The sequence below is a fragment of the Apis mellifera genome, linkage group LG1, assembly GCF_003254395.2.
Source record: "Apis mellifera strain DH4 linkage group LG1, Amel_HAv3.1, whole genome shotgun sequence".
Taxonomy (NCBI): domain Eukaryota; kingdom Metazoa; phylum Arthropoda; class Insecta; order Hymenoptera; family Apidae; genus Apis; species Apis mellifera.
The window spans coordinates 22559698-22582079 of record NC_037638.1 but is presented as its reverse complement, the minus strand read 5'-3'; the positions used below and the strand labels follow the sequence as shown (position 1 = coordinate 22582079).

The window sequence follows — 22382 nt, the reverse complement described above, 5'->3', positions numbered from 1 at the left end:
TTTTTTGCTTTATTTTTACTTATGTTTCATTCATTATGTTATAGCAATATTCGTTTTTAAATTAAGTTATTAAATATCATATTTAAAATTATTTAAAATTTGTATAGCAATACAATAGCAATTTCACCATTTTTTTTTTTATATAGTTTTAATTATTCGTAAAAGCTATTACAGATTAAATAACAATAGTTTAATTGTCCGAAACAAAATTATCTCAACGTGTGATGCAACATCTGAAGCTTGGTTTAATCAACTTGAGGAAGTTTGCTAGTGGACGATAGTTGTCAGGTTAGTATATGCATTCTATACTAGCCAGGGGAATTTTGTGGACATCGTCAATGGACATGGTCAACCACTCTAATATTAATAGGTCGGGTATGAAATTTGCTTAATCATGACTAACGGGATGACCCAATGGAATGATAATAATTTGCCAGTGTTCACTCTCGCCGCGTCAATCTCGAATAACGATCGCCAACGAAATTGGGACCATTGTTAACCGATGTGTTATTGATAAAAAAAATTATTAATCATTGCGTTCCCATTTATTTATTTTTTTTAATATGTCGCTAGTAATATCGAACCTCTTTTAACAATGGTCGCATTTCTCTCGAGCTTGGAACATGTTTGAAAAATAAAAAAAGAAAAAAAAAAATAAAAAGAAAAAATAAAAAAAAAAGAAAAGGAAAAAATTCCTCACGACTAACGGACGAATTTATCGCTGAATTTTTCCAGGATTTCCCAGGACAACGCTTAAATTTTTGTCCCCGCAATACATAAACTGTACGCGCGGGATGAACCCGTCTGGCTGCTTGTGTCAGCTGCTGTTAGGACCGTAATGAGAGGTGCCATAATGTTAACGGCCGAACGCATACATTCAAGCAATTACGTCGCTCCAACTAATTTCTGTCCCTGGGCAAACTTGAGGAATTCCATGTGCCACGAGTAGAGACGCGCGGGCGTGTAAGGGATTGCAAACGGGGCGGAGGTTGCCGAGGAAGAGGCGGAAGTTACTGCTGACCATTTCGTCGGATCTGCCCGCGTTTTCACCGTTCACTTATACACACTGTCGCCGTAACCCCTGTACACATTGTGCGAGAAGCGTACAAATACAAAAGCGATTCGCCCTTTAGCGAGGCGGAGTTACGAATGCAGCCGAGAGGGTTGTTTGTCAAGAGAATTTTCAGCGGTGAGCACGCTGGCCAACGAGTATTACGGGTTGAATTAATTCCTAACAAAAATATGTGAAATATTTTCACGGAGCAGACGAGCGAGCCGCACACATCGTCCCTCCATATTATTGCAAAAAGGCCACACGTATACCGTATACCGTTTGTTGGCCATTGCCCTACACGCTTTCTGTTTTCCTTTCAGATTGCGCGTCAAGTTTTTCGCGACAAATTGCCTTCAGGCGAGAGACCTATTTCTTCCTCGTACTACGTTCCTGCATTTTTACATCTCAGGACCGATTCGTTTCTTTTTCGAGCTTACGTACGCCTTTCACTTTTTTTTTCTTTTTCGTCGATTCGTGTCTGGCACAATATTCCGGTAAATATTTATGATAGAATTTTTGTGTTAAATTGAAGTTTATATTGAAATTTAAAAAATTCAGGACTGCGTATCAAAAGGTATATGGACCGTTTCAATCCATTTTTCGCAATTACAACAACTCGTATGCGTGTGTGTTACAATATAACAATATAGGAATCGTTTAATTTTGATATTTTGTCCCATTCATCCGATGCCGGATAATTTCGATGCAAATCATAACTGGTTAATTGCCTATTAATCTACGATTTGATGTAATCCGTACGAATCTATCCTAATTCCTAATATTTTATTTCTTTTTTTACTCCTTAATCCTTCGAGCATTTAAAACAGAATTCTTCTTCATCGGGATCCATAAATCTATGTATATCCTTTCACGATAGTATGTAAATGTAGAAAGAAACCGTCATTCGTTCGCTCGGACCCGATGCCATTTGCACGCACGCTTGTACACTGTCTCGCGTCGAGAAAGATTTTTCCAACGAAATTCCTTCCCTGTGCCCGGAATAGTCATTCAAGTTGCCGGCGACGCGTCGCTACTATTCACCATCCCTCCTTCCCTCCCCCCTTTTTTTCCTTTCATCGATTTTTCATTCCTTCCCGCGAGTGAATCAACGACGATTCACCTTTTTTCGAACTCGAAAAAACTAAGATCACGAGACGACTCCCCTCTCTTCCTTCCAATCCTTTTCCCTCCTTGTCCCCCCTTAAATGCCTCCTCTAATCACCCTTAAGCGTCGATCGTAATTGACCGTCGCGACGCGTCGTAATTTTGGCCGGGTCTAAGCGTCTAAGCAGGAATTATATGCATCGACAACAACCGCGGAGCATCAAGGATGGAGGTATAGAGAGGGGATGGGAAGGGGTGGGTTGCAGAGTGGAGGGTTGCGAGCGAGGCAGCCGCGAAAGGGAGTATTTGACGTAATCGAAGTATCGCGTGCTTGCGGAACGATAATTCCATTACGCGAGAGAACAAACGTACCTACATACGTACGGCGAAGGCAGGACATTTTTATCGGGTACGATCTGATATTTCGTCGATCAGCGTCGAGCGTTGTTGTAAAAGCGCGTGCGTGAGATACGCGAGTAATTCTCCTCGCGTGGGAAAGTAACGTTTCGGGTTGGCATAAATATAACGGTCGAGACTTAGACGGAACGAACACGCTTACGGTAACTTCTGTATGTATATATATATATATATATATATATATATATATAGATGTATAGATTCGCCAATCATCCTGCACCGAGTGTTTGTTAAAAACTATTAATTCGCTCGTCGGGAGATACTTTTCGATGCAATTCCGATATACAACCTCTTTCCCCAGATCTTTCTTTCTCTTCGTTCTCGCATTTTTCCTTCTCTTTCTTTCCTCTATTCTTTCCTTTTTCTTTTTTTTTATATCTCAAGTACACGTTGAATTTGCGGATCGTTATTATGATTCACCAGGTTTTGACGCGAAAACGAGCTGCCCTGAACTTTCTTAATCTGAAGTAAACCAAAGCGCGGATAATACGCCTTCTCTCCACCCATTCGGAGACTTTAATAATCTAACTTTTCGCGCTACTTTGCGTCCCACTTTTAACCTAAAAATTGCTTTTCTCCCCTTCGCTCATGGTGAATTGGGGAAGGGGAGGTTGAAATTGTAAAACGAGTATTTATACGTCTTCGCGTATATATCACGCTTTCAACGTTGTCGCGAGAAAGAATTATTTCTTTTTCTCTTCGAATTACCGAACGAAACTTTTTTTTCATTGCTCTCTTACCCCATCGGGATAGAGTGAGAACTATTCCTTCGATCGTTCGTTTCGACGAACATTCCATCGTTCCAAGGAAAAAAAAAAGAAAAAAAAAAATGTGTTAAGAGATCGACTTCCTCGATACCCGAAGCCTTCTCCTTTATACGAAGGGATAAAGATGGGAGATTTCATATAGATGGTCTGAATTACAAAGCTCGTGGAGAAGCGGCGGCTGGCAATAAAAATCGGCTCTGCGTATCTGGCCGTGCACGCAGCAGCATCCCACCTCCTCCATCCTTCGATCTCGCCTCTCTCTATTCTCGGCCCATTCATCGAGCGACGATCGATTACAGTGCTCCCGCGGACAATACCATTCGGGACAGTGCGAATTTCATTCTTTCGTTTCGTACCGCGCGTAGAACGCGGCGACAAAAGCTCGGCCAACAGAGTACGATGCTTTTCACGTGCCTTTCTCGCCCTCTTCTCGTCTCTCCCCTCCTTCCGCCGATTCTATTCCACTCGCGCCTACCACCTCCTCCACACGCGGCGTAAGTCTCGCGTGAATTTACATCGCGACCGTACGTATCTATAGGGAAACTTGTTCAAACGCGGTGTTATTCTTCCAACGTGATCCTTTCTCATTGTTTCGCCCTCTATACGGATATTACGCTGTAATTTATCGTACGGTTTGAGCGTACGTAGCACGCGCCTTGTGCCACGAATCGATTTTAATAAAAATATATATAGCATTTTATCGAGGCAAGTACTTGCGAATCGCTACACTGTGTATTTCTTCAGCCGAATCGGATAATTTGTTTAATACGTATATACTCTCTTTATTTGAAATCTCGATTTCTAACTCGTTGACAAAACTCTTGCGTGTCTACGATGAATTATTACGTTAGAGAATAATTTTTTTTTTTTTTTTTCGGGAGAGTAGAATCGTTCTTATACTTCTACTTGTTTCTACCGTCATTTTGAATCTCGAGTCTTATGAGTGGCGGGAGGGGACGGTCATATTTTTCAGACTGCCCGAGCTGTACGCGACGACCATTTCGGATAATAGGGAAAAAGATCGGAGGAAAAAAAATTTGACGACGGTCCCAGTAAGGGGGGTTAGTTCGAGTTCAGCGATATATTAGAAGAATCGCGAAACTTTTTAACGTATAAGTACGCGAAATCTTGAAGAATTTCGATGGTATATACATTCTTATTATTATTCAGAACGACGAATTGTAAAAGGATGGTATATCATTTTTGTGAAAGACTTCGTTAAATTTTGCAAAAAAAAGAAAAAAAAGAAAAATTCGCGAACAATATTATCGAGTGAATAATACAATCCGATACGCGTCGAGCGATCAATAAAATTAATTGTTATATATTTCACATATTTGCATAGATAATAACGAATTGGTAGGAATGACCGATTACAGTACGTGATGCTGCGTTACGTCGACGGTGAATACTTAGCAAATGAAATTTCATGCGTACACGTACACGCGTTGGAACGTGATCAAAATGTCTAACATATTTGCCAACGTTTATCCGCTGCTGGTAGACGTATTTCAATTCGTAATGTATCATATATTTTATATCGTATTACGTATATTGCATTATTTTATTACGTTATTCTATTTGGAGACGAGTGTTGTAGGAATACACGGGAATATCTTTCTCAACATTTGATGTGGACAATTGCGATCTATCAAATGGAGGAATAAATCTGTTAGATAATAATTGAAGAAATAATTTGCACATTACAACATTTCATTTCACCTCGTCGCCAAATTATGTTACACAACCGAATCTTTTTTAATAATTCCATTAATAGAACCTAGATGGAAAAACCTAGAAAAAAAAAAGAAAAAGGAACTTGGTAAAGATTCATGAATATTCCCTCTTCCGTTCCACGCTTCATTTCAGAACACGCGACTCTCAAACGAGGCCGAATTTCTATGAATTTCCAGAAAATTTTTCGGAGCGAATCGAGTAAATTAAGTCTGCCGGTAATTATTTCAAGCGATTTTCCACAAGCACGAATGAATGAAGTTAATCAGAGCTATTTCAAAGAGAGAGAAGGGAAATAGAATAGAAAAGAGAAAGGAAATCGCGGAGTGGAAGCCAGTCAGATTTTCAAGGCGTTTTTATTACTACTACTGGCGAGCCTTAACCCGCGCTTTTCCTCCGCCTCGGTAACTCGTTCACTAATAGTCCATCATCGTTTCACCCACGTCGCGTACCACGGCGCGTGTCCTTACTCCCATTCCATCCCGTACAATGCGACTTTATCCTTGCATCGAATATACATCGAACAATGCCTTTTGCTCATCCACGCGGCAATAACTCGGGCAGCGTAGGGCGATAAGTTTCGCGAAACAGCGGATCAAAAAATATATAGATCCGCTGCGAAACGAGGGCCGGGCCGCATTGTTCGCGATGCGGTGAATTTACCGCAGCGCCGCGATTTCGAGGAGGACGCAAGAAATTGTTTCGCGTTCATTATCGCCACGATGGATCGAGATTGAACGACTTTTTCGCCTACTGCTTCGAAATATTCGAATTTTTTCTTCATTCGCTCCGGAAGAAACTATGTATCAAAAGGAATATAAATTTCGTCGCGATTATAAAAGATTGGCGAAAAGATTCGTGAGCGATTGGTAATTAAGGTTAATCGGTTGAAAACCGTTATTCGATACGATTAAAAAAAAGAAGAAGAAAAGTAGAAGTAAAATTTGGTATAGGCTAATTTTTTTTTTTTCCTTTTATAGGACACGGATGGGGATACGAAATGAAGCATTAAGTTATTCGAGACAACATCGGCCGACTTACCGTGTACATTTTTTTACCGAAAGGTAACCTCGGGGAAGAAATAGGATCATTATTTCTTCTTTATTAGCAATCATTCTCGGTGGATCCGCCACCTGACATCCTTGACAAGGGGACGTATATCAAAGATGAAAATATGTTCGTCTCTCACCCGGGGCATCGTTAGACAGGCTTAATACGCTAGTAAAACATTCGGACGGCATCACACGGTGTTGGCCCATATTAAATTCTTAGCGGGTACCGCGTGTCGGTCTTGATGTCCTTCATTAATCAATGCATTGTATCCGACTCGGTAAGTGGGATCCAAATGTTTCGACTTTTTCTGCTCTGTGATCTTTTCTCTCTTTCTCTCTCTCTGTCTCTTTTTTTCTTTTACTTTTCGAATCGGTTGGTCCACCAATGGTTTTCGAACCATTGTGTACAATTGCGCCAACAAGCCACGGTATATACACACCAGTATGGTGTATTGCCGCCTCTGTACATTGTAACTTATGGCGTCCCATTATATGTAAAGTAGAACGTGTCAGGTCAACCTCGTTGTTTCGTTCTTCTATTTGTTTGACCCCATCGAATATGTAACGACTTAGTAATTTAGGGAAATTTATGGGAAATCGAGGATGATCCTAAGTGGATGCACACTTATTAGAAAGAGAATCTCTCTTTTGGAAATATTAATTAAACAAAATCGTTGAAAATGGATGATTTTTTTTTATAAATCATCATTGTCGAAACAATTTTTGTACACGCGTTTAAAAATAATCCGCAAAAGTCAAGTTATCATTTGAGATCGGGGAGAATGTTGAGTACGGTACGGATAGATGTCGCTAGCATTTCCTTCTTTCAATCTTTCGAAACTCCACGAAGATACCTTTCGCTATTAAGAATCTAAAAATCTTAACGTCGCACAGATCGATCTTTAACCGATTAAATATTTATCACGGTGCTCTATCGTTCTTTTCGCATCAATCTTTCGAAATTTCTTTTTACAGGAATGGTAATGGCGAATTGCTGGAATAAAACTGGCACTTGGACGAACGTTAAGGCGAAAAATTTTTTATTCTATCCTGCCTAGGCTATTTCCAAACGTGCGGACGAAGGTAACAACCATTTCTGGTGTATATACGTGGAGAGCGCGTATATACAAGACACGCTAACTGACCATTATGCAGATTTCTAATGATTAGATATATCGGTCGTTTGCCAGTGAAATGAATGTAATATACCTTTGCGAGATCCGCTTCTTCTACCCTCCATCGTTCGTTCCATCATTGCTTCCTTAATTTGTTATCTCGAACTAACGATCCCTTGTCCGTGAAGAAAGAAAAGACTTGAGAAAGAAGTAAAACAAAGGGAGAGAAAGAAGAAAGATGGGGGAGGGGGAGGGAGGAAGGAAGAAAAAGAATCAAGGGAGAAAGCAGACGAACTCTGACGTGACTCGAAGGAAAGCGATCAGCTCGTGAAATAGGTTTTCCCAAAGTTTCACGGACGAGGGGTTGAGAAACCTTGCTCTGTGGCTCGCTCTTTTCCTTCCTTCCTTCACCATTTAACGGGCTGCTTGTCGTCGCCCGAATTGAACGAGAATTTCTATTTAGAAGTAAGAAACAAATAGTTCCTCGTGGGGGGTTGAAAACGCGGCGGAACAATGGGGAATGTATAATGGGAAGGTATCGTGTTCCGGCGTATTGCGTTTGGACGAGGTCCAAAATACCGTTTTTGTGAATTTCTTGCGATTTCACGAAAGTTATCTCGATTCTATCTCTCGATTTAAGCTGATTTTTGTAAGCATAAGTGCACGGGAATTAATTTCAATTCTCTTTCGATCAGTTATCTCAGATTTGAAGATTAGGTTTCAGGATATTTCTATCATTTTCCTGCATCGATTGCGACGATTAACGATGTTTTACATTTCGTGATTAGAAATACTTGACAATGAAAAAGACGAGATCTCTCAGACGTTGTAACGAATTGAATTCTCATGAGCGCGCCACAGACATTCGGCCACATTGTTATTTAATGGAACGCGTCAGGGAAAAATTAAAGGATGGCCAGTGAAAGATAATAATATGCAAAAAGATTACGTTAGAAAGGCTCGTCGTCGATAATTCGAGGAATAATTTATCGAATATTAAAACGTTCGCGCTTTATTAAATATTCACGAATATCTTATTCGAGAGGATACACGATATATTATCGACGAACCGGTTATAATCACGACGAGGGATTAAATAATTGTATCTATATCCTTGTACATCGCGAAAGAGAGGCAATATTGTATGGGCCTTTAATAAATACGACCGCGCGCGTGTTAATATTAACCTTGATGCTGATTTTTCTCGATTAATTAGAACGATCTCGTAATTAGCGCGATACAGAAAAGCTGCGCGCGCAGCTTTAACCATCCGATCTTATCGTTGGCCACGAAACGGCATTGAATACGAGAACGTTTCTCGGACTTTCCTCCGAGGATGCCGACTTTTTTATTAGATTACGTCCCTTGATATAGCGGCTCCGGTTAAGCCTAGCATTAGCATATTTCAAACTGTATAATTTATGCACCCATTACATCACGAGAGAGAGAGAGAGAGAGAGAAAATAAGGGCTGATGCTAAAGGGGTGAACTTTCGTAAATTATATCGAGGTTGGAACGAGGCAAACACTCGTCTTCCTTCGTATTCATTCGTAAAGCCTCTTCGTTTATTAATTTTTGTTTATCGATAAATCTTCTAGATTATCGATCTCTTAAGCATTGGCTGTCCAATCTACATCTTTGTAAATTTATTTCTTTGTTTATATCTAGGATTGATTTTACACACATATATATATATATATATATATATAATCTTAATATCTTGAATGTTCTTTTGTGCTATTTAAATCTAAATGTAGCGTGTGCACGATTTCGAGGTGATTCATTTTACAAGGGGAATTTTGAAATGCGTCGCGTGTTGACGATACAGGACACGAAAATATAGACATATAACGATAGATATTGTTTGGAAAAAAAATTAACGAGGATTATTCGAAACGGATTCGATACTCGGCGAATGAAATCTCCATTCCACTCGTAATTGATCATTTCGTTAAAAGAATATACAACATCGACGAGATATATTTTCCTCTCTTGAGAATATTGGAAACGAGGCAGGAAGCGTATGGAAGCTAGGAGAAAGGGACCCCATTCGATTGAGCTACACCCCCTCGTCAGCATGAATGATCGATAAACCCCGCGAAATATCTGGCACGAGCTGTAAACGGCGCAACACACTTTAACGGCGAATTTAAAGGATGGTATCCTGGCACTGTGAGCATGTCGGGCCATATGCTGCATTTGGACTAGGAGCACATATTACGCGCAAAGTGTTGCTGGAAAACGGTTTAATTACCAATTTTATCGGGATAATAATAAGAGATAGGTATCTCCTCGACACCTGGAATCTAACGTTTTCCAAGTAATCGTTCGGTTTAAGCAACCGTTACGATAATTCTCCACGAACGTTCAAATGATATTTTAATTACCTCGTACCGACCTCGAGTGCCATCGATGATTTATAGTTGCTAGCAGGAATTAGCTACTTCATGAATAAACGTCGGGGTAATCTATAAAACGATTATCTTCCTCATCGAACTTTATTTGTTTTTAATTAAATCGAAAGTTTCGTCTATATATTTGAAGTCTCCGTTCAAAATACACTATATAATTTATGCCTCATAAATCAGTCAAGTCTCGCGAATGAATAGAGATAACTGATTTCATGCATGAATTATATTCTTCATCGATACCGTTTCCTTCAAATTAAGTCTTTCCAATACTATAGTATATATATATACACACGAAGAAAAGATTGAAGTTGAACCGAATACAGTTAATATTTAATTCGATACAAAATCTCTAATTTCCCCAAAATTCTATACAAACATCGACCGCAAGAATTTTCAATTTTTCATTACTTTTGTCTATTTTATCCCACGAAATTATATTTACGGTACGGAGAAAGCTGTACAACGTTCCGCGCAAACAGCAGTTTCCCTCAAGGCAAACCGTGATTTCTCGACGACTTCTTCAACGACATCGTGTGTGCTCCACGAAGAACGTTTCCAACAGCTCGCTCGTTGTTCCTCGCTCTAATTATGCACATAATAAATAACATGCAAAACTATCTATCACACGTTCTCTCTTTCTCTTTTCTTCGTCCGTTGGCCACCAATTCGCCATCGATCGGCATAATTCTCCGTGGCACGTACGCGCCTACGACACGAAATGTCCACCGAGTCTGTACGTTGTGTGCGTCGTCGACACCCACCCTCGCGTGGGATTTCTGGGAATGCGATCATTAGGCCGCCACTTTCGCAATACGTACACATTGAACGCGAGCGTTCACGTTGGCGCGGGCTGCGCTGCCGGATAATCAGATACGCTATCTTTGCGCTAATTAAATCGCTTTTTCGTTTGATTAATTAGCGATCCGCGCCACACTTTCGTGAATGGATCAGCCAGATCCATAGTAGGCCCACGTGGCTCGGTTCGACGGCCATTGGAGATCGAGATCGAGAGATGGAACACCGTTTTGGAACGATCGTCGAGGAACGTAGCGTCCAAGGACAAATAAATTAGGGAAAGTAGGCCACCCGTTATCAACCTTTTTCACCCTTCGATCGACGTTCGATCACAAAGCTCCCGTTACCGGTGAAAGTGGTCGGTCAATATGCACCTCGATGCGAGGGTTGGACAAGGTGCAGGTGCAAGATATAACAATAGAGGATCATCGGTGGAGGGGAAGAGGGGCTTATAAAAATTACGATATTATCTGTGGATCGGGCGCATACGAGGGATCGGGCAACATCGGTTGCTGCACGCTTCAATGAACTGCCACGTGCCCTCGTTCTAATCATTTTAGAAGCCACGTTTGCGGACATTTATGGACTGCTCTGCGATTAACCATCAATTTTTCTTTGTACGTGTAATGATATTGTATGTCATTATTTTCTTTTTCCCCTTCTTCCTATAGTTATTAATTTATATAAGAGGAAAGTTTTAAAAAGGAACGCACGGATGGAAAAAAATAATTATTCGAGTAAAGTTACGAAGAGAATTTTTGTGCGGCTTGTAGTTTAATCCAACGCGAGATAAAAGTGTGACAATATTTTACGACGGGGTTGCAACGCTAGCGATCCGGATTATTAGATGCAGGGAGAGAAAGGGACAAATTGTGCCACTCAAGAATGTTAATACGCCAAAGTGCAACACCGTCGACCTTAATCTTAAAACGATGTCATCGACGAAGCATCGTTCGTATGTGCATCGCTTAACGGATGCTCAAGACGTTTAAAAAATGCAGATGGTAGCTCGCGCTGTGACTTAAGAATCAGTGATAGTCAGCTGAATTTTGAAGAGGCCGAACGTCTTGTTCCGTGCACGAGATAATGGCTCATTAGCGATCATTGTAATAGTAGAGTTTTAACATACGTGTGATAAAAATCTAGAATCTATTTCGATCGCTGTAATCACGTTAAAAAAAAGATAAGTAATTTATATACAAAAATAACTACTATATACATATAAAAGAAAAACTAAAACTGTTAATTTTTCAATAAGAATTTGCCTAAGAACGGGAACGATAAAAATATCCATTTCATTTAAATGAAAATAAACGTATGATCTTTGCGCGAAGCGGATTAAGCTTTAGGAATTTTGCTATACTCGGTTGCATGCATATACGCAACCTGGTTAATTTCGTTACGCGGGGGAACCGTTTTCTCTGAAAATATTTTCTTGCGCACGCGAGATTGTTTTCTTTACAAGTACCTATATGCTTCCCTGCCACACCTTGTGTATCCTATTTCGCGGTAATCCTTCCGAACGGTTTGTTCTGCAAAGTTCTTCTTCCATCCCTTCGCTGAATACGTGCGTGCCACCGAGATCGCCAACTTTTAACAATGTATCACGCGATACAACAACCTTTCCTCATTGCTTTTAAATATACTGTCTTCGCAATCGGAATATCGTATATAATCCCGATAATTAAATGCATCTTATTATTATTTTATAACATATTCGTATTTACGTAAAATACGTATTTTTTAAAATTTAAATGAACAAGAAGTATCTATTATATCTTATAACATTTCATTTTATAATATTTTCGAATGGAAATTACAAACTATCGAAGATTATTTGTTTAAATAGACTATTTGTCAAAATGATCTCCCGGTTGCACGATTTTCCCTGGCATCGTTTCAATTAATTTTCCGATTATCGCCATCGAGATATATTATTCCATACATTTTCTAGCCTGTTCGCACATCCCCGCCCCGAAGAGATTTCGATATTGACACAACGGAACACATTCGTGTTACGCAATGATGGATAGAGAAAGGAAGAGAGAGAGAGAGAGGGAGGAAGTTTTATAACGTCGATAGCGAATCAAGTACAAAGTCGTTATCCAGGTTTTTGCGGGAGTAGAAATGAGGAGTCAAACGACTAAGCACTTGGCCGTGCCCGGGCCAGACTTTGCGCATTTGTTGCACAGTTTCTTTCAGACGTCCAATCGAGTTCGTGGTTTAACTCGTTGAGCTTTTGCGAACGCATCGGTGCGCTCCAACTGTTACTCCAACTCTTTTCGCTTAAATCGACCGGCACAACGGAGTGGCGGCCCAAATTTTCTCCCTCCCACGCAAAAAACGAAACCGAAACGAGACGAAATTGAGAGAGAGAGAGAGAGAAGGGAGGGAGAGGAAAGGATCGACGAGATGCAATTTGTTGCATTTTTCTCGTCGCATCGGTTAATTCAAACGCGGTTCATCTTTAATCGACGTCTCTTCGAAGATGAAATGGAAAAAAAATCCCCTCTTCCTTTCTTCCCCTCTTCCTTTCTTTCCCTCTTCCTTTCTCACTTATTCTCCATTTCTTGCTTTTCACTTTTCCTAAATATTTCTACCTCGAATTTCCAACGAGTCGTTACCTCCCCCTCCTTTCCCAGTCGTTACAAGATCCCCTCCACCCCCTTACTCGATAGTCGTTTCTCTGAACTCGTTAAATAGCAATCGTTAGCTAGCCGCCCGATCGAGGAGAAGAAATCAAGCGCGAGATTGTATATTAATAATAAAATGATAGAGACCGATGTCTGGTGAAAAAGTTGCGATACTTTCCAGTTTCTTTTTCAGGCCTCATTACATTTCCGTGAAACGAATGTCCCGATAAACACTCGACGAACAAATTGCTCGTCGTTAACGAACCCCCTCTCCCCCCCTCCCCGCGCGGTACCCCGGGACAAATTATACAGGAGGGAGAGGAGATTCGACGAGCATCACGACAGGAGGAACATCGCGACAAATTTGTCAATTTTAAATACGATTACCGATGCTTGGAATATTGCCTTCGCTGCGTTGCTAATGGTAACTACAAGAGCGGTAGTTGCTGAATAATTATTTTCACGAAATAGGTGGCTGCCCCCTTCCCCCTATATTTTATCCCTCCTTTGTTTCCTACAATTTCGTTATTTTTTTCCCCGAGAGACTCGTTCTTTCGATTCTTTTCTTCCCTCCTTTTCTTCGCTGCTCTCGAATTTTGCTCGCTCGGTCGAACAGGAATTTTAAAATTCATTGGATTTTGGAAATTTGGAAAATTTTTGCTACTTGTGTTTTATTTATATCGAAGGATATCTGAAAAGTTTCGTTTTGTAGAATGTAGAGACACATCTTTTCGATAAAAGATTCAAATTTAATTTCATTACAATTTAGATAAATAATTGATTACCAGTGAATTACTACCAGTTTCAGAATCAATATTAATACCGAGATAATTCGATTTTTCTTACGTTTATTACATGGGTGTAATGGGTTCGAAATGAGGATCATTAATCGAGGATGAATATGCAACACGGTCGGATGCTTGGCATCAGCATACGTTTGTTATTAAATTAGGGGGCTCGTTTGAGGCTGAGTACACAAGATTAGTTAAATGTTTGTCGAGGTCATACCGCGGTCGATCTTCTTCCCCGGGACACGCTTCCCCGACACCCTTGGATCCATTAATAACTCTGATTTATGTGAGAATTCCTCGTTACACGACACACAAGCGCCACCCACCAGGAATTGACAGTTGCCCCATGGGGGGTTCTCTGGCAATAACTTTCAACCGTGTAAATTAACGAATGAGGTTGCAGTTTCTACTTTGGACCGACCTCGTCTTAAACGAGGTTTGACGAGTTCCGACAGATCCTCCGCCACCAAACCAAAAACGTTCCGGAGGAACTATGATAATCTTGATATTCTAAAATATCAAGCCTCTAAGAAAATTCCAAGATCGAGCTTCGTTTTTTGGAAAACAGATTTTTTTCTCTTCTCATCCAATCGCAATATCGAATCCAATTTGCAAAGAATTGATGATCACTACTGGATCGTTCGTGGAAACGTTTTTGTGAACATTTTTCGAAGATTCGATTTTAAAAGGATAAAGCAAAAGTGGACGTAGAAAAATGTCGAATTTATGTATCATAAATTATTGTAACCAATTTAAGTTTGCTTTAGATGAAACGAGATGAAGACAGAGCGAAATGATGTGTGCGAAGAGCTTCAAACTATATTTTAAACTTTGATATCGTATTTTCTTCCTCCCGAGAAAAGAAACTTAGTTCCTTCTACATCGTCCCTTTTATATATTTCATACTACACGATTTCATCTTTTGTTACAGCAAAGCGATACAATATAATACTATTAATATCACACTCGATCGATCACACGAATATCGAAGAAATTAACATCGAGCTGTTTTCATTCGATCCACGATTTTTTCGTGAAATATATATCCTATATATTATCGAATATATAAATACGTATAAACATATATATATTTAATCGATAAAAGAAAAATGTCAATTGAGATGGATCGGGTCTAACACGAAAATTATTGTACGTGCGCGTTGATACAATGTCGATCAAGGTGGCCAAGGGTCCGGAAGGAGGGCCTCGCTCGCCCCGTAAACAAATTCGAAGTATGCTCGACGAAACGGGACGAGGCGAAACGAGATCCTCGTTTGTTTACAGTCGCTTGTTTCCGCTGTTTTGCCACGCTCCGCTCTGCGCCGCATAGCCGCGAAAACAGTTATTGCCGAAACTGTCGATGTCGAGGAACGGCCGCAACCGCGCACGTATTTCACGCTGCTTCGAGATTTATCCCGAGACGATTATTAAAAAGCGGAGGTGTCGGTCGACCGGGTTTCTCTCCTTTTCTCATTGCCTCGCGCGCGAACGAGAGGAAGGGGGACAGAAGGACGCGACAGAAGGTGGTGGTCCGTTTCTATGCGTGAATACGTAATATCGCGTGACACGTGACAACGACTGTTTCTCTTTCTGGGGTCGATCCAGTTGCTCTTCTCCTCGCGTTTCCGATCGATCGTGAGGAGCATCGTTCGTTTTGCTTCGACGAAGAAGTGGATCCCATCGATACACCATCGATTTTCTCCCCATTCTCTTCGAACATGAATCAATCTATGAATTGGAAGAGCAGTTTCCTCGTATGGATATTCCGGATCTCGATCATGTACGCGACTCTGTACCTGATATGCATCGTGATATGGATAATCTATTACCACGCATCGTTGTACATAATATGCGCTTGCAAGTAGCAACGGAGTAGCGTCGCCTGTTCGAACGGAAGGAAGGAAGGATGGCGAGTAAATTGGGTAAGATGAAACGCTCCTTTGCTCCGTTATTCATTGAAACATGTGACAACGGATTTCGTTCTGTCTGTAGTGAAAACGGATTGCCGACGTTCGAGTACCGTCGGGACGTCTTCAGGAGGAATTCCTTAGCCCGTTATTCTTCTCCCGCTACTCTCGAATAGATAACGTGGTCCTTCTCTCTTAAAGATTATTCGATTGATTTGAGAGGATAAACGAATAAAACCCATGTTTTTGCACGCAAACGTTGTGTTATGAATATTTCGCAACTATCCCACTGAAATGTTACATGATAGACATATAAGATTAAAAGAAAGAAAAGAAAAGAAAAGAGAGAGAGAGAGATTAAAGAGGAAAAAAAATATACACAATACAAATGTTTCATTCATAACGATTCGTTGGAAAGAGTGTTTCGTTACGGATTCGTCTCAATTTTACCGTCGAATGTGCGCGTACATTTTCGTTGTTCGTTATTTTTCACGGAGGAAAAAAAGAGAAAAGAAAAAAAAGGAGGGGGAAAAAAAAGAAAAACGAGGAAAGATACTCCGTGTATGTGTAAACCGTGTTTCTTTTGTGGATCGCGTGTTATCATCATAGGTGTATAACTCGGGCCGCATTTTCGTCGATGATTTCGATCATGTTTCATCCTCTGTACCGTGAACGGATGAGAAATTAATACGTGGCGACGTGCACCATCACCACCACCACCATCACTTATACATTCGCGCACGTGCAACGGCGCGCTATTAACATAGCGTTATCGAAACGATGATGAAACATCGGTGTACCCTGCCCGACCTTACATTATCGCGAACGTAGGGAGCGGAAAAATTCGAGCCGGGAACGGCTAGGAATGGCTCGAGTAACCCACTGCGATGCTTCACTTGATTACACGGTAAATTATATCACGGTAGGAGCGCGGAGGATTAAAGCGGGGTTCGAGGCGGCGCGGCTCGAGCCGAAGCCACTCGCTCGCTGTTTGAATTCTTTCTCACGTTCGTTCGATACAAGTTAAAGAACAAGTTCGTAAGTTCACCGAGGAATGAGAGAGAGAGAGAGAGAAAGAGAGAGAGAAGAAAAGAAAAAAGAGAAGAGAGAGCCTGACCCGGCTTTAAATTAAATTCCCTCTGCGTTCGGTTGGATTTTTTCCCCCGAAACTCAAATATCTAAAATCGAACCGGCTCTCCACCGTTTAAATATTTGCCCCTTCATTGATCACTTTTCATAGAATCCTCTCCTCCTTATTCCATACACCGATTCATTACACCGAATTTTTACCTCTTTCCCAATTCGACGGAATATAAATTTATCCTTAAACGTTTAAAAATCCTATATTTTTACAATACGAGTGACAATAAAAATCAAACGCGACGAAGAAGAGAGATCCAACGCGTTCCGAATCACACAACTCATCATTTTCTCGAAACTACGGTCGTCGTACGGAAGGCGATTTGTGCGTTTGATGGCAAAGGAGGAGTACAGGATCATCCGGTGGTAGGTACGAGGAGGAGGAAGAGGAAGAGGAGGGGGTTAGGAAGTTCAAAACGGCTGTTTCGAGCAGGGATGCTAATTCAGGTACACAGGTACCATCCCAGCCAGGAATTTCCAAGCGCCCGATTCCCCATAATGGCGTGTACGTGTAAGCACACCGTGCGTTATGTCGATGTGTGATGTTGCCGAGCGTGCGAGGCTAACCCTGATTCCGTGGCAATTTCCGGTTCAACTGGTGGCGGCATCGTCATTGTGCAAAGGTGGCTACCAGTGGCGAGGAGGGAGGAGGATGGAGGGAGACGGAGAGATAGATAGGGACGGAGGTCTCTGGGTAGGAAATAGATAATCATCGGACGTTTAATTACTTCCTAGGCGGTGGCTGGAATTAAGGTATTGCCAACGGAATATACGGGGGAGGGGAGGAAGAGGAGGAGAAGGAAGAGGAGGAAGGGGAGGGAGATCGAACACATTTCGACTATGTGTGTCCATATCCAGGGACTCGACTAATTAATTATTCGTTATGAAGGCAACCTCTAACGGGTTAGAGATTACACCATGGACGCGTAATATTTTCGATGCATACCCGTTGTAATATGTTGCGCGACGGGTTACCACCGGCCACTCCCTCTTATTAAATTCGCGCGCACTTTCCCTCCTTTACTTTAATTTCAGTTAGCGCGCAGTTACCTATCCCTCCCCCTCCCTGCGAGAATACGGGAAAAAAGTGAGAGGAAAAGAAGAAAAGAAAAAAAAAGAAAGTGTCTTCTTTCCTTTCGTTTCAACCGGGACCAGGAATTTTATATCGCACATTTCTTACATATTCCCGCGATTCCAGGAAGAGGAGTGGGAGAGGGAAGGATAATTTGCCGGAAAGGTAAGCGCGCAACGCCTGGAATTAAATTTTTCTTTCTACTCGTTACCGTCTAATCCACTGCTGCTTAATATTTTTCGACCCCTCTCTTAAAATCTATCCTCTCGCATATTTGCATAAAAAGGATACCAAAAGTTTTTTCATTTACAACAAGTCGAGTCATTATCGTATTTATATAACACCAATATCGCGATACAGTGCGAAAATTAATCAAAGCTGGTAAAAATGAAAATCTTTGAGCTAATTAAAATTAATTATAGTTTCGTATAAAACTTATCTTGAAAATTCCTGTTACGAATCCCGAATTTCAATTGGGCCTTGTTCTCGTGATCCTCGTTGCATCTATTTAGCTTTCGGTTTGCAGAAATTTAATTATTCTTTGCACGCGGGATTCGATTAATCTTGACGGAGACGATCGACTCTAACGCGTCCGTTTTCCTCGATCGCTCCACAATTTTCGGTTACTTCCGAAGGGATAATCGCGAGTTGATGGAAAAGCAATGGCCACGCGCGATTCGCACGTAGGGCAAAATCGGTTACAGCTTATCGAGGATTTATGCAGTGTGTAGGAACGCGAGCGTACACCGATCGCTTTACTTATTGCCGTTTAATCCTTCCCTCTTCTCGTCGATTTATAGTTTTCCGCGCATGAAATTGGGAATTAGCAACAACGATGTCGTAGCTCAACCCTCTGGGTTACCATTCGATCTTTAAGTATCGCGTCGAGTTCTTAATAATTTTTCTTTTAGCTCGGTGGGACGATTCGTTTTACATACGATATATATATATATATATGATTGTTCTTTCCTTGCACATACGTTTTTCTGAAGAAAATTAGAGAACGCGCGTTTAAAAACTTCTACAAATATAAGAAAGCGTTTCAAGCATTTTTAGGAGTTAATTAAAAGATATTTAATTTGAAACGGAAGAAGTTTCATTTTTTTGAAAATATAAATTATTCTATTAATTTGCTATGTCGAAATATATTTCTTCGTTATTTCTTGATTAAAATAATGGGATCTTCGAGAAATAATTTCATCTCCATATATATATATATTTTTTTTGTTCTTAAAAATATCAAAATCATTTATTTCCTGGAAACATGATTTTTTGATCGTGGACGGTCGAAGACAAATATGTAAAACAACGATGCGTTAGGCAAAAGTGAGTAAGACAACGAATGAAGAGAGAGAGAGAGAGACTGGGATAATTATTTCTGGAACTTGCCCTATTTAACCTATATAAAATTTGCATGCACGGTCCATGGTCCCTCTCGAATGTGTACGCAATCCATTCGGCCGCCCGTTTCAATAAAAAGCCTTTGCACTTGGCGTCGCGGAATGTTCTAGGAAATTTTTGTTCCGTTATTGCGTGTCCAAGAGTCACAGTGTTTCCGCGCTAAATAATAATAAAAAAGCGGAAACAGAAAAAGAGAGAGAGAGAGAGAGAGAGGAAAAAAAATTGAGCAAACGCTGGCGCGTCCACTCGATGAATTCAAAGGTGGTTGAATTTTGTTGAAACGTTCCTCTGTTATTAATAAACGGCGAATGGTTTAACAAAAATGGAAAAATCCACTTGATTAATTAAATTTTCACATTACCTGTTTGACAATTGAATTTGCACTCTTGATCCGGGAAATATTATAGGAAAAAAAATCCATTCCGAAAGCTAAGCCAGATATTGCATACGTTACGAACGGAATATAACATGATCATTCGGATTATTTATAAAAAAAAAAGAGCTTAAACTTCTTGTATCAAAAATTGGAACACGCGTGTCACAGTTTGTATCTCTCCTATATTTGTTTGCACATATTTTTAGCTTGTTTATTTACATCTTCGCTTGTTTATTTGCATCTCGTGGCTTGTTTAAATATCAATCAGCCCGTGTGCAGAAAGTTGATCGCCGTATCTATGCCGACTATCTATGCACACCGCTACGCGTTAATCCACGAGCTTTTTCATTTCACCATACCCACGCTTGATTGCCGCTTCCCCTGTATACATTGCAACGCTTTCTGATTGAATTTCGATTATTCGAAAGCATTGTGGTGGCGAGTGGTGGATGTTACACCCATCCGTGAACAAAATTGTCGCACAAACAAGTCTTCCGTACCAGAATTTCCTAGTCCAACTCTGATAACCTATACGTATAACCTATACTTCCCATGAAAATTTAATCCAGCTTGTTGTAAGTTTCGTTCTCTCAAACGGATGAGTGTGTATAACAATTCGTCACATTCTAGTTTATCCTTTCCTCTTTTCCTTCGATCGCTCTTTTCCTTCCCGACCAGGCAGCGTCCGCTTAAGCGAAGGTCTCTTTGCATTTTGCGGTCGCAAGGTGAACGCGACGGCTTTACCCGATTTTAATAATAATGCGATAATGCGTTTCGGGCTTATGGAGCTGTGCACCTTAATTGCGAATTCTAAGTCCATTTTGGCGAGCGGTCATCCTCCGCTGTAAATAATTCAGGGTGCACATGCGACCGAGCTAGGCCGCTTCTGCATGAATGTATGCGAGGCTGTAACTAGTTTACTGATTATTAAATGGCTCGCTCCTCTTCGCCACCCTTTCGCCCCCTGCCACACGCGTTTCCCTCTAACGCTCCCAAACGCCGCTCCCAATACATTTATTTATACATATTTGTACACCTTCCCTGTGCAATCTTGTCCTTTGTGTATTCGCTTCGAGAATTCAACGCGACGTTCCGTTTCGACAAACGGTTCCGTTCCCTCCTACTTTTTCTCCAACTTTCAACGCTTTCCCCCATTAGCTTTTAAAACTGGTTGAATATTTTAAACCGGTATTCTCGATTGTGAAAATTTCAAATTTTCACGTTGCATGGACACCGAGTATAAAATTGTGAAAGAATTCGAATCAAGGACCATCATCTAAACCTATCGAAATTTTCGTGTCTTCGAGCGAATTTATCGATAACTCGAATCTCATTCGACTCGAGTTTTACAAAGGAAATCTTCCTGTATCTTGTCCCACGTGCCGGATTCTTCTCGATTCCCCGTGGTTTTCCTCACGTGGAAAGCGTAACGCTCGCATGCAGCCCGGCCAGGTTTAAGGCTGCTATCCCAGAAATATGATTTAGCGGCGCGGCTCTACATGATTTATGAACGTTGGGACCCGTATAATTCCGAGACACTTCGCCGCGTCTACGGCCAACTGATAAAGTCCCTTCATCCGACAAAGCGTTAACGACGACACCGTTTCGCACTAGCGTGTTCTCATCGCGAATTCATCCCGGCGAGCTCCCTCAAGATGTTCATTTAAAGGATCAATTACCTCCGAGCTAATTCTGTATTCGAGCCGCGTCTAACGTCGTCTTTTCGAGAAATGGAGGGAAAGAGGCTGGGAGGGAGGGGCCAGAGACGTACGAATTCGAGCCGATCACCATCGAATATCGCATCGATACTCGCGTTGTTTGTTTGTTTGTTGCTGTCGTTTCACCCTTTCCTCTATAATCTCCTTCTCTATAATCGATACGAAAGCCTCGCGTTTATTCAGTGTCACAGGCAAGGAACTCGCACACACGCGCGCCTCGCCTCCTCTTGCACCCTGCAGCGCGTAAATTTGTTAAAGTTCTCTCTCGCGCAATGTTGCCCAACCCCTTCCCTCCCACTTCTCTCGATTCAGATTACCGAATTTCTCTCTCTCTCTCTCTCTCTCTCTCTCTAGTCGTTCTTCGAATACTTCGTGGTGGCGTATGGCGCCGTGACGCCCCTTTGAACTTACACCACCCTCTTTCCTAAGTTAATCTAAGTCCGTCACTTCGACGCGCCGCCGCCGCCGCCGTCTTGAAAGCTGCCGCGTGAAAGGGCCACAGTTTCTCCGCCAATCTTTCCCTATCGTTTCGCGGTCTTAACGTTTCCAGAGAGGATGAGAGCAACGCAACGCGAAGCATTATTCTTTCTTTTATCGGTGGAAGAAGATTTTTCGATTTTTTCGTTTCCAAGAGGATGAGAGCAACACGAAGAATTATTCTTTCTTTTATCGGTGGAAGAAGATTTTTCGATTTTGGAGAGAGAACTTTTGGAATCTATTCGATATTTCGATTCAAGAGACAAAGGATGAAAAAAAGAAGAAAAAAAAACGTCTGCTTTTGACTTTCATCGTTGACAGAATCATTTTGAATGAAGTCGAAACTATCTACTTTTTCCCGGAAAACACTTAACCGAGAGGTTGAACGACAAGAAATAATCCGCTCTGGAAGAGACAT

General features: G+C 41.1%; 1 protein-coding gene and 1 long non-coding RNA gene across 2 annotated transcripts in view; one reads left to right on the top strand and one right to left on the bottom strand.

Moving 5' to 3' along the window:
* The window catches only part of LOC408569 (mitochondrial import inner membrane translocase subunit TIM50-C), a 30440-nt gene that overhangs the window by 2735 nt on the left and 5323 nt on the right, over window positions 1-22382 (bottom strand). The gene's annotated exons all lie outside the window — the stretch shown is intronic.
* Window positions 15046-16158, top strand: LOC100578855. The gene is made up of 2 exons (XR_120637.4): window positions 15046-15795; window positions 15866-16158. It is a non-coding gene; the product is annotated as an uncharacterized LOC100578855 (long non-coding RNA).